We start from the raw sequence: 10,490 nt of genomic DNA, 5'->3' as shown, positions 1-10,490 counted from the left end.
ATCCTTCAGGAGAGCAGAGCCCTTTCTTATCACTCAGCCTATTTGATCACCCTGAAATACAGTTTCTATAGGAAAGGTAGGATAAATGTCCACTATTTCCCTTCAGTGACCAATTTTTAGGGTAAGAAGTTGGAGCAATGTTTACCTCCAATGGTGACAGTTGCATTATTTTGGGGAGAGGTATTTTCTCTTATTGTTGAGAATCAAGAATTCATGGTGTTTGTTTTTTGTTTTGGGGGGTTTTTTTAGATCTCATTCTAGAGTCTCAAAGATACGTTTGTTTTTTATTGTTGTTTTTTTTTTTTACCTTTTAACTCATAATTATAGTTTTCAATTTTATCCATGTTGCTATACGAAGCAATTTTGCCACTTTTAACTGGTTAACATTCTGTCTACTACACCTTAGCTATGAGTTCCCCTTGCATTGGGCACCTAGGTTGCTGCCAACATTTTGCTACCAGGATGGCCTGGGACATATTTCTTTGTGCCCCTATACAAAAGTGGGCTTGCTGTGTGACAGGGCATACACACAATTTTTCTGTGTTCTGAGGCACTTCAAGACTGACTGAACTTGCTTAAACACCAGGTGAGCACATGCTTGTGATTCCCTACATCATCACTGACATTTTATATTCATATTTAAAATTTGTAACCTCTCTTCTCTGTGCTCTACAGCCTCAATGACACCAATATCTCACTCAGCAGTAAGTACAGAGTTATCAGAGGGCGCATAGAAACCCACATTTTCCACCTCCTACCTTCCCACCGGCCAGCTCTCTGTCCCTATCGCTTCCACTCTAACCACACTCTCTCTTGCTTCTAGCCAAGTGGGCCATGTGCTTCCCCTCAGCCACAGCTGTCTTGCTCCCAACTCTACCCCCATCCCCTACAGTATGCTCTGCCTCTGCAGCTCCTCCCACACAGACGTGCTTGGTTCCCTCCACAGCTTCTCGAAGGTTCCATTCCCTCTCTTGGCCTCTGGTGGAAGTGAGCTGAAGTGTAGAGAGCTTTCACCAGCCACATTTCCTTTGGTTTTTGGTTTTCCATAGAGTTCATTTGTTTCAATCAATTGTTGCTGGGAGTTGAATATTCCCTCAAAACTTAACCCCCACTGTGACAGTGTTAAGAGGGTGGGAAATCCTATTATGGTAATTGAAAGGTGGGGCCTTGAAGAGGTGATTAGATTGTGTGGACCATGCCGTAGTGAATGGATTAATAGTAGTGGTCATGGGTGTGGTTCTGAAGGCTTTAAAAGGAGGAGAAAGGAATTAGCTCTCTCTGCTCTGCCATTCTTGCCATGTGATATCCTGTGTCACTGTAGAGTCACCACAAGAGAAGGCCCTCACCAGATGTGTTCACTGGACTTTGGACTTCCTGGTATCTAAAACTGCAAGAGATAAATTCTATTTCTTTATACATTACCCAATTTCAGGTATATAAGCAACAGAAATGGACTAATACAGAAAACTGATACTGAGAGGGGGGTGTTGCTTATAACAAATGTTTGAAAATGTGGAAGGAGCTTTGGAACTGGGTATTGGGAAGAAGCTGGGAGAATCTGGAGGAACAGGCTAGGAAAAGCCTAGATGCTAGTAAGGAGAGTTTAGAATGTCTTAGAGACTGGTTAAATGGTGGTGAGCAGAATGCTGACAGAAATATGGACAGTAAAGGCCATTCTGAGGAAGTCTCAGATGGAAATGAGAAGGATCTTACTGGAAACTGGGGCAAAGATCACTCTTGCTTTGAGCTTGCAAGGAGCTTAGCTGTATTCTGTTCATGCCCCAAAATGTTATGGAATGTGGAACTTCAAGGTGCTGACCCAGGGTATTTAGCAGAAGAAATTTCTTTAAGCAGCAAAGCACTCAGGAAGCTGCATGGCTATTTGTAACAGCCCACGCTGAGTTATGGCAGCAAAAGTATGAGGAAAAGCTGAAATTCATAATTTTTTAAAAAGCGGAGAGTTAAAAGTTGAAGAACTCTCAGCCTGGCCCCATAAAGAGTGAAAAGGTGTCTTCAAGAGAGGAAACCAATGGTGTCACCTACTGACTGTTTGCTAAGGAGATTAACACAGAAGAAAGGCATTGTCCACAGAAGGGAAAAAAGACCTTGAAGGCATTTCAGAGATCAAGGTCTCCATTGCAGTCCCAGAGGCCTTGGGAGACAGAATGGTCTTGGGGAACAGGTCAGAGACACCCTCCACAAACTCACTGCCCAAAGCCACATCATGATGCTGCTCCCTGCACCAGCACCCAAGCTGCTTTGTCTGTTCCAGCCGTGGCTAAATTGGTCCCAGATGTGGTTGGACCCACACCTTGGGAAAATACAAACTGAAAGCCTTAGCAGCATCCATGTGGTGTTGAGTCTGTTGGCTCACAGAATGCCAGAGCTGTAGAGGCTTGGGAGCCTCCACCCCAATTTCAAAGGATGTATGGAAAAGCCTGGGGACACAGGAAAAGATCTGTCACAGAGGCAGAGCCACCACAGACAGCCTTCACTATAGCAATTCTGAGCAGAAACATGCGGTTGGACTTGCAGCAGAGAAACCACACCAGCACCATGCCTAGTGGAGCCATGAGAGCAGGACCGCCATGGAGACCCCAGAACTATAGAGCTAACAGTGTACAACACCAGCCTGGGAGAACTAAAGAATGGCCTGAAACCAGGAAAGCCATAGGAATGGAGCTGCCCAAGGATTTGGAGACCCAACCCCTGCACCAGCATGCAGAGGACCTTGAACATGGAGTCAAGGTACATGATTCACCAGCTTTGAGATTTGAAGCCTGCCCTACTGGGTTTTGGACTTGCTTAGGACCTGTTACCCCCTTTCTTTTGGCCTATTTATCCCTTTTTGAATGGGAATATGTACCCTGTGTTTGTTGAACCATTGTATTTTAGAAGTAGATAACTTGTTTTGATTTCACAGATGGGACTTTGAACTTTGGACTTCTCAACTGGGACAAGTTAAGATTTGAGGGTATGGAAATGAAATGAATGCACTTATATGTGAAAAGGACATGAGTTTTTGGGGGGAGGCAGGGGTGAAATGCCATGAATTAAATGTTCCCCCAAAACTTAACCCCCACTGTGACAGTGTTAAGAGGGTGGGAAATCCTATTACGGTAATTGAAAGGTGGGGCCTTGAAGAGGTCATTAGATTGTGAGGACCGTGCCATAGTGAATGGATTAATGAGTTGATGGTTTAATGGTGGTCATGAGCATGGTTCTGAGGGCTTTAAAAGGAGAAGGAGAGAGGAGTTAGCTCCCTCTGCTCCACCATTCTTGCCGTGAGATACCCTGTGTCACTGTAGAGTCACCACCAAGAAAAGACCCTCACCAGATGGGTTCCCTGGACTTTGGACTTCCCAGTCTCTGAAACTGTAAAAAGTAAATTCTTTTTCTTTATACATTACCCAGTTTCAGGTATTTTGTTATAAGCAACAGATACAGACTAATACAATTGTTGTCATTATTCTTTTTTCTTCCCTTACAGTGAATGTGTTACGTTAAGAAAACACCTTTCCTGGCTGTAATCATTTCATTTCCAAAGATCTTTTCTTTTTGCTGTGGTAAAATATACATGCCAATTTTAACTATTCTTACGTGTCCAGTTCAGTGGCACTAAGTAGTCACATTGGTGTGTAACCACCACCCTCCCTCTCCAGAACTTTCTCATCTTCCCAAACTGACACTCTGTACCATTAACTGATAACTCCTCCTCACCCCTCTTCCAGCCCCTGGCAGTCCCCATTCTACTTTCTGTCTTGATGCATTCAACTACCTCATATAAGTGGAATCGTACAGAATTTTCCCTTTTGTGATGGCTTATTTCACTTAGCATAATGTCCTCAAGGTTCATCCACGTTTTAGCATGTGTCAGAATTTCCCTCCTTTGTAAGGCTCAGTAATGTTCCGTTGTATGTATATACCACATTTTATCCATTCATCCATCCATCTGTAGACATTTGGGTTGTTCATTATTATTTCTGATGCTCAAATTCTCAACTTGAGCCAACGGGAGACTGAGGATTTATTTTGACAGGACACCACTGGTCTTTGATAATTATCTTGCAGGCTCATCTTATATATTCCCTGACACAGACCTGGAGCTTGGTCTTTCTTAAAGAAGTCTAGATATCTTTTATTTGGAAATGGTATTTAGACACCAAAATGTGGGTCTGAATATTACACAGGCCTTAACTTCCCTGCTAGACCCTATTCCTCAAAGATAGCAACCACATCTTACTCACCTCTGTTTGACAGCACAGTACCTTACCCACAGCAGGCATGGAATCAATTTCTATTCCTTTAGATTTAAAACCATGTTCATTCTTGATCATAGATTGAACATTTCAAGACTACAAATATTTATAATTTCCAAGCTCAAATCTTGGACTGAAAAATATTTCTATAATTATACTCAGTTTTCAATATCTAGAAATGTATCTATGTGCTAAGACAACTAAAAATAAGATGAAAATGAAATATTTATAAGCTACAGGAATGGACATCATACATGATTAGTTTTGTCATTTTGCCACCATAAAACTCATTTTTAAAATAAAATAATAATTGATAATGTTTCTGTATTATTAGCTAGTGCTACAAACAAATCACCTCATCAGTAGTGGTTTAAAATAGCAGTAATCATTTATCCGTCATGATTTCAATGGCTCAGTATTTTGAGAGTGGATTGGGTGGGCAATTCTGGCTTGAGGTCTCTCATGAAGTTGCAGTCAGGTATTGGCTGGGGTGGGCTGCCATCATCTGAAGGCTTGACTGGGGCTGGAGGATGTACTTCCAGGGTGGCTGCCTCACATTGCTGGAAAGTTGGTGCCAGCTGTTGATGGGACCTCAGCTCCTCTCTACATGAGTCTCTCCATGGGGCTGCTTGAGTGGCCTCACAACGTGGTTGCTAGCTTCCCTGAGAGTGAGTGATCTGAGAGAGCAAGACAGAAGGCACAGTGTCTTTTATGACCTAGCCTTGGAAGCTACACATCATCACTTTCACAGGATTCTATTAGCCACAAAGTTCAGCCCAGATTGGAGGAGAAAGTGGGTGAACACCAGGAGGCAAGGATCACTGGGGACTGTCTTATAGGCTGGTACCCTGGTGTCATATTCATATATAATATTCACCAGAGTTAAGTAGGCTTCTGATGTTCATTCCAGGACTACTAAAAGAAGTTAGCTTAAAACAGAGGTTTAAGAAGAAAAATAGCAGGACTTTTTTTTTTTTTTTTTTTTTTGTCTTTTTCGTGACCGGCACTCAGCCAGTGAGTACACCGGCCATTCCTATATAGGATCCGAACCTGTGGAGGGAGCGTTGCCACGCTCCCAGCGCCACACTCTCCCAAGTGCGCCACCGGCTCGGCCCATAGCAGGACATTTTTCAGAATTTTTCCATTCTCCTTTGGTATGCACAAAATTTCTTTTAGTCTCACATAGGGAGGCTAAGAAGAATGAAGCTGCCTCTTCTCAATGATTTTGTATATTGTATTATATGTATATTTTATGTCTCACATATGTAAATCATGTTAGGTATACATACTATAAGAACTATTAACCTTATAACTAAACTCAATTTGAAAAGTCTTTTTACCAGTGTTATGAAGAGGAACATTAAAGATATTATTTTTTAGTATAAGCATAATTACTTTTTCACCTCTATATAGATAGTATTTTATATGTTAGAAGAAGATTACATTTGTGGTTTTTTGGTAGTATATGAAATTATGTTGTGTTCACTGGAAGATAACTGTTTCACTTTATTCATTGGAAGCAGTTGAATATTGATGGTTTCAGAGTCTAGTCTTCAATTTGCAGGATAGGCTTTCCAGGGGTACTACATATGCTGGCATTTTTGTGCTAAGAGCGCATTTCCACCCAAACTCAAATGAGTGATGACTTCTTTGGGGACAATTATGAAGAGACCTCTTAATACAAAATCAGGCCATTTTAATAGCACATCATAATCTCAGAAAACGTGTTTAGTCAAATCTGAAAGGAGCCCAGGCCATCATTCTTACTGTAGAATCATACATCCAACATACATTTACATAAAACATATGTGAAATCAACTATATATGCATGTTGAGGGCAGGGACAGAGAGAGAGAGGAGAGAGAGAAAAAAAGAATATGAATTTACATTGTGAAGGAGATTTTTGCTGTTCCCATCAATCAGTTTATGCCCTGGGGAAGGAGAGAGATTAGAGACTCGAATCACATATTCCTTCAGGTGCTCTCAATTTCTAGATATCTCTCATGATGTGAGCATCTCACTATGTGAGTGTGATTCTACTGTTTTAAGTACATATTTTTGATACAAGTCTGTGTATACCCAAGCAATTACTTCAACTGAAAACAAACACACAGAAACTTCAATCTGTTCACTCTGGGGGCAGGGAAAGAACTATTTTTGACAGCTGATATGTCACTCATCAACATATTGCGTAAAGCTGGCTCCATATACCAGACCTTATGGAGAGCCAATGACTCATTCCAACCTTACATACGAGGGTACTGCAAGAAGTTTGTGGAAAAATAGAGAAGATAATATGAATCTTTCCATGAACTTTTTGAAGTATGCTCATAAATTCTTTAAAACCTTGTTGCTGAGAAAGCAGACTCTGCTGTTTTTATCCTGCAATATGGCTGTATTAGGGTTCTCCAGAGAAACAGGTGAGTGTGTGTGTGTGTGTGTGTGTGTGTGTGTGTGTGTGTGTGTGTGTCTACAGTTAGTCCTCCATATCCCTGGGTTTCACATCCATGGATTCAACCAACTTCAGATCAAAAATATTCGGGAAAATATTGCATCTGTATTAAACATGTACAGACTTTTTTTCTTTAACATTGCATTTACATTGTATTAGGTATTATAAGTAACCTAGAGATGATTTAAAGTATACAGGAAAATGTGCATTGGTTATATGCAAATACTCTGCCTTTTTATATCAGGGACTTGAGCATCCTTGGATTTTGGTGTCCTCAGGAGGTCCTGGATCCAATCTCTCGCGACACCAAGGGACGGCTATTTATATGTATATATTAAATAGAGAAAGATAATTTATTTGAATTGGTTCACATGCTTGTGGGGGCTGGCACGTCCAAAATCTTCAGGGCAGACCAGCAGGCTGGAGACCCAGGAAGGGTTTAGTGTTGCAGGCTGGAGTCCAGAGGTAGGCTGAAGGCAGAATTTCTTCCTCTTTGGTGGACCTCGGTCTTTTCTCTTAATGTGTTCAACTGATTGGCTAAGGCATACCCACATTGTGGAGGGTAATCTTAGCCCAAAGTCTATTATGTAAATATTAATCATGTCTTAAAAATACCTTCACAGCAACATCTAGACTGGTGCTTGACCAAACAACTGGATCCCACAGCCTAGGAAAGTTGACAGGGAAAATTACCCATCACAATGACTACAACGGGAATCCATTGAACCAACAGAAGTTGAATTAATCCCTTCATTCCTCCCTTACCTCTGCTCCTGTCGTCACCTTGCCAACCCAGTTGCCCAACTCCACTTCTCATCCCTCAGGCTGTGGCAGGGCTGAGGAGGCTTAACTGAAGGTTTGGCTGTGCCTCTGCCCTGCCCAGGTGAGGTGAAGGCGGAGTTGGGCTGTGTCCTGTGCATCAGGGCTTGCTTGGCCCCGGCCCAGCTCCTTACAGCTCACCCTGGTGCTGCGTGCCCACACCTCAGGGGCCGTCAAGTGTGGGCCATGTTACTCTTCCATCACCCTTGCCACCATATAAGGTGGTGGCAGCACAGCTTGGGGGCTCAGAGTGCCAGTCCTGGAGGTGGTGGGCCTCACCCATACCCTGCTCCACCACTTACCAGCTGTGCAACCGTGGGCAATAATTTAACCTCTCCGTGCCTCAATGTTCTCATCTGTGATACAGTGATAACAAGTGTGTCTCTCAGAGGATCATTGTCAGGAAGTTGAAGGTGACCGTGTCCCATGTTCCCCTCAGCCTACCTGGGGATCCTTTGTACTCACTGCAGTCTCTCTGCATGCGTGGACCCCTCCTCTGTCCCTCATCCCTCTACTGTTAGAGGTCCACCAATTAAGTGTAAGCTCCCACAACACTCATATACTCCATCATATACTCTCTGCCTCTTCTCAGCTCCCTGCCCCCACTCTCATCTCTCCTGCCAATCATCCAGAGCTTCCCCAGCCCTTCAAGTGACCACCTCAAGTTCCATTTTTTCCAGCCCCTTGAGCTGGCCTGCTGAGCTCTCCCTTCTCTGAGCATTTCCCTTGCTTGCCAGGAGCACTCCATAAGAGAATAGTCTCTAATTGTGTTATTTGCTCCTTTTATTTGGCCCAGGTGAAAATAAACTTCCTACATGGAACACAGGAACTCTTCCTTATCAATCTTCATTTCTGTGCCCTCAATAAAAAATAATGACATGAGCTGTAGCAATTGATGCCCAGATTCCCTTGGCTTGATCACTTGAGTTGTGAACGTTGGCTGTACTCATAGCTACCCCTTCTCCAGAGACTTACCCTCCAGTGATGGGAGCCACAGCTAGTGACCACCTGACAAAGGCGTAAAAGGCAAGCCCTCCTGCCTCTAAGTGGAATCGCCTTGTGGTACAACTCACGCCCCAGAGCTCCTGGTGGGATCAGCCTGATGTTGGTTTCCATTTACACCCACACCCTTGCCTGCTTCCTCACTCCCCTCCTGAGAGCCTCCCCCCAATAGATCACTTGAACAAGAACCCCTCTCTCAGGCACTGCTTTTGGGGAACCTGACCTAAGACAGTAGCTAACACGTACTTGCTTTTTACTAGATACTATTCTAAGCACTTTACCAACATTAATTCATCCAAAAAACATACACTGAATAATGAAAAAGATCGATGACTCATACATCTTTCTAAGCTCTATAACTCAATGAATACTTGCCAATTGATAGATGAAAAACTATAGAAGAGTTCTATCTCTGGCACCTCCACTATCCATTCTCTCTTCTGTTAGAATTTCCTCTAAGGAATTGCCTCTCCTCCACTCTCAGTTCGTGTGGTTTGGGTGGGGCTGACCCATTCCCCAGGTTCAGAGGTGGCCACATGACCCAGACCTAGCCAATCAGTCACTCCATTTCCATGGAATTGGCTCAGAAATGGTCATGTGATCCCAGCCAGGCCAATAAACTCATTTCACGGAGTCTACTGGGAGAGAGAAATTCTCTCCCCACTGGCGTTGTTTAAACTAGGAGGATGGGAGACCAGAGCTACCAGCAGCCATCTTGCCACATGAGGGAAAATTTTCCCCAACGTGAGACCATCAGAGAGGAGAGCAGAGCCACAGCAGCTGGGGAGAAATACATTCCCAAAGATGCTAACTAAGCATCGGGATCCAGCCACCCCAGCTTTTTCAGTTAATAGGCCAATAAATTCTCTTTTCTGCTTAATCCCATGTGAGTCAGATTTTGGCTACTCCCACTAAAACTATCCTAATACAGATTCATCTCTTAACAACATGCAAATGAACATTTATGGGAAAACCATTATGTAACAGGACCACCCTGTTCATGTTAACGCTCTCTGCCTCATTGATTTTTCAGACCCATTTTGCCAGATACCTTCTTAATAATGGTGGGGATTGAAAGTTTCATTTCATTTATGTCCTAGAAGAATTTTTTAAGAAACTGTATTCCTCCCATACGCTTTTTAAGGTTTTTTGTTTTGTTTTGTTTTGTTTTGTTTTGTTTTGTTTTGTTTTTGTCTTTTTGTGACCGGCCGTACCGCGCTCAGCCAGTGAGCACACCGGCCATCCTTATATAGGATCCGAACCGCAACAGGGGGCACTGCTGCGCTCCCAGCGCCGCACTCTCCCGAGTGCGCCACGGGGTCGGCCCTTTAAGGTTTTAACATTTTTTTAAAACTATTTTTCATTCTAAGTTTAAGTAATTGCATAGGATGTAATTTCTTGCATACTGTAGATGTTGACATTTTCAAATAAAACTCTTAAATCAGTGGTTGCCAGGGGTTAGGGATGGGGGTTGGGGTGGGGTGGCCATAAAGGGGCAGCACCAGGGAGGTCTTTGTGCTGGTCAAATTGTTCTGCATCTCGGTTGCAGCAGTGTTTACGTGAATCCACATAGGTAATTAAATGTCACAGAAGTACACGTACACGTGTACCAGTGTCCATTCCTGGTTTTGATGTTGTACTATAGCTACATCAGATTAGTCATTGGGGAGAACTGGGTGAAGGGTCCATCAGAACTTCAACTTCCTATGAATTTATAATTATTTAATAATAATTTTTTAAAGTTGTATGCTCTGAGAAAATGGCCTCTCAGAAATTAGTAGATGGTCTGGAAAGAGTTTTGTTATAGCAATGTTATTTAATTCTTTGAATTCTTTCACATTACATGTCAGAAATCATTTTTTTAAATTGAAACATAGTTGTACATATCTGTGGGGTATAGAGTTGAATATAAATACTTGGGTGCAATATATGATGCTCAGATCAAGATAATTAGTATA

Source organism: Cynocephalus volans, chromosome 1 (genome assembly GCF_027409185.1).
Source record: "Cynocephalus volans isolate mCynVol1 chromosome 1, mCynVol1.pri, whole genome shotgun sequence".
Lineage (NCBI taxonomy): Eukaryota > Metazoa > Chordata > Mammalia > Dermoptera > Cynocephalidae > Cynocephalus > Cynocephalus volans.
The sequence above is the reverse complement of the archived record's forward strand: the minus strand, read 5'-3'. Positions refer to the sequence as shown.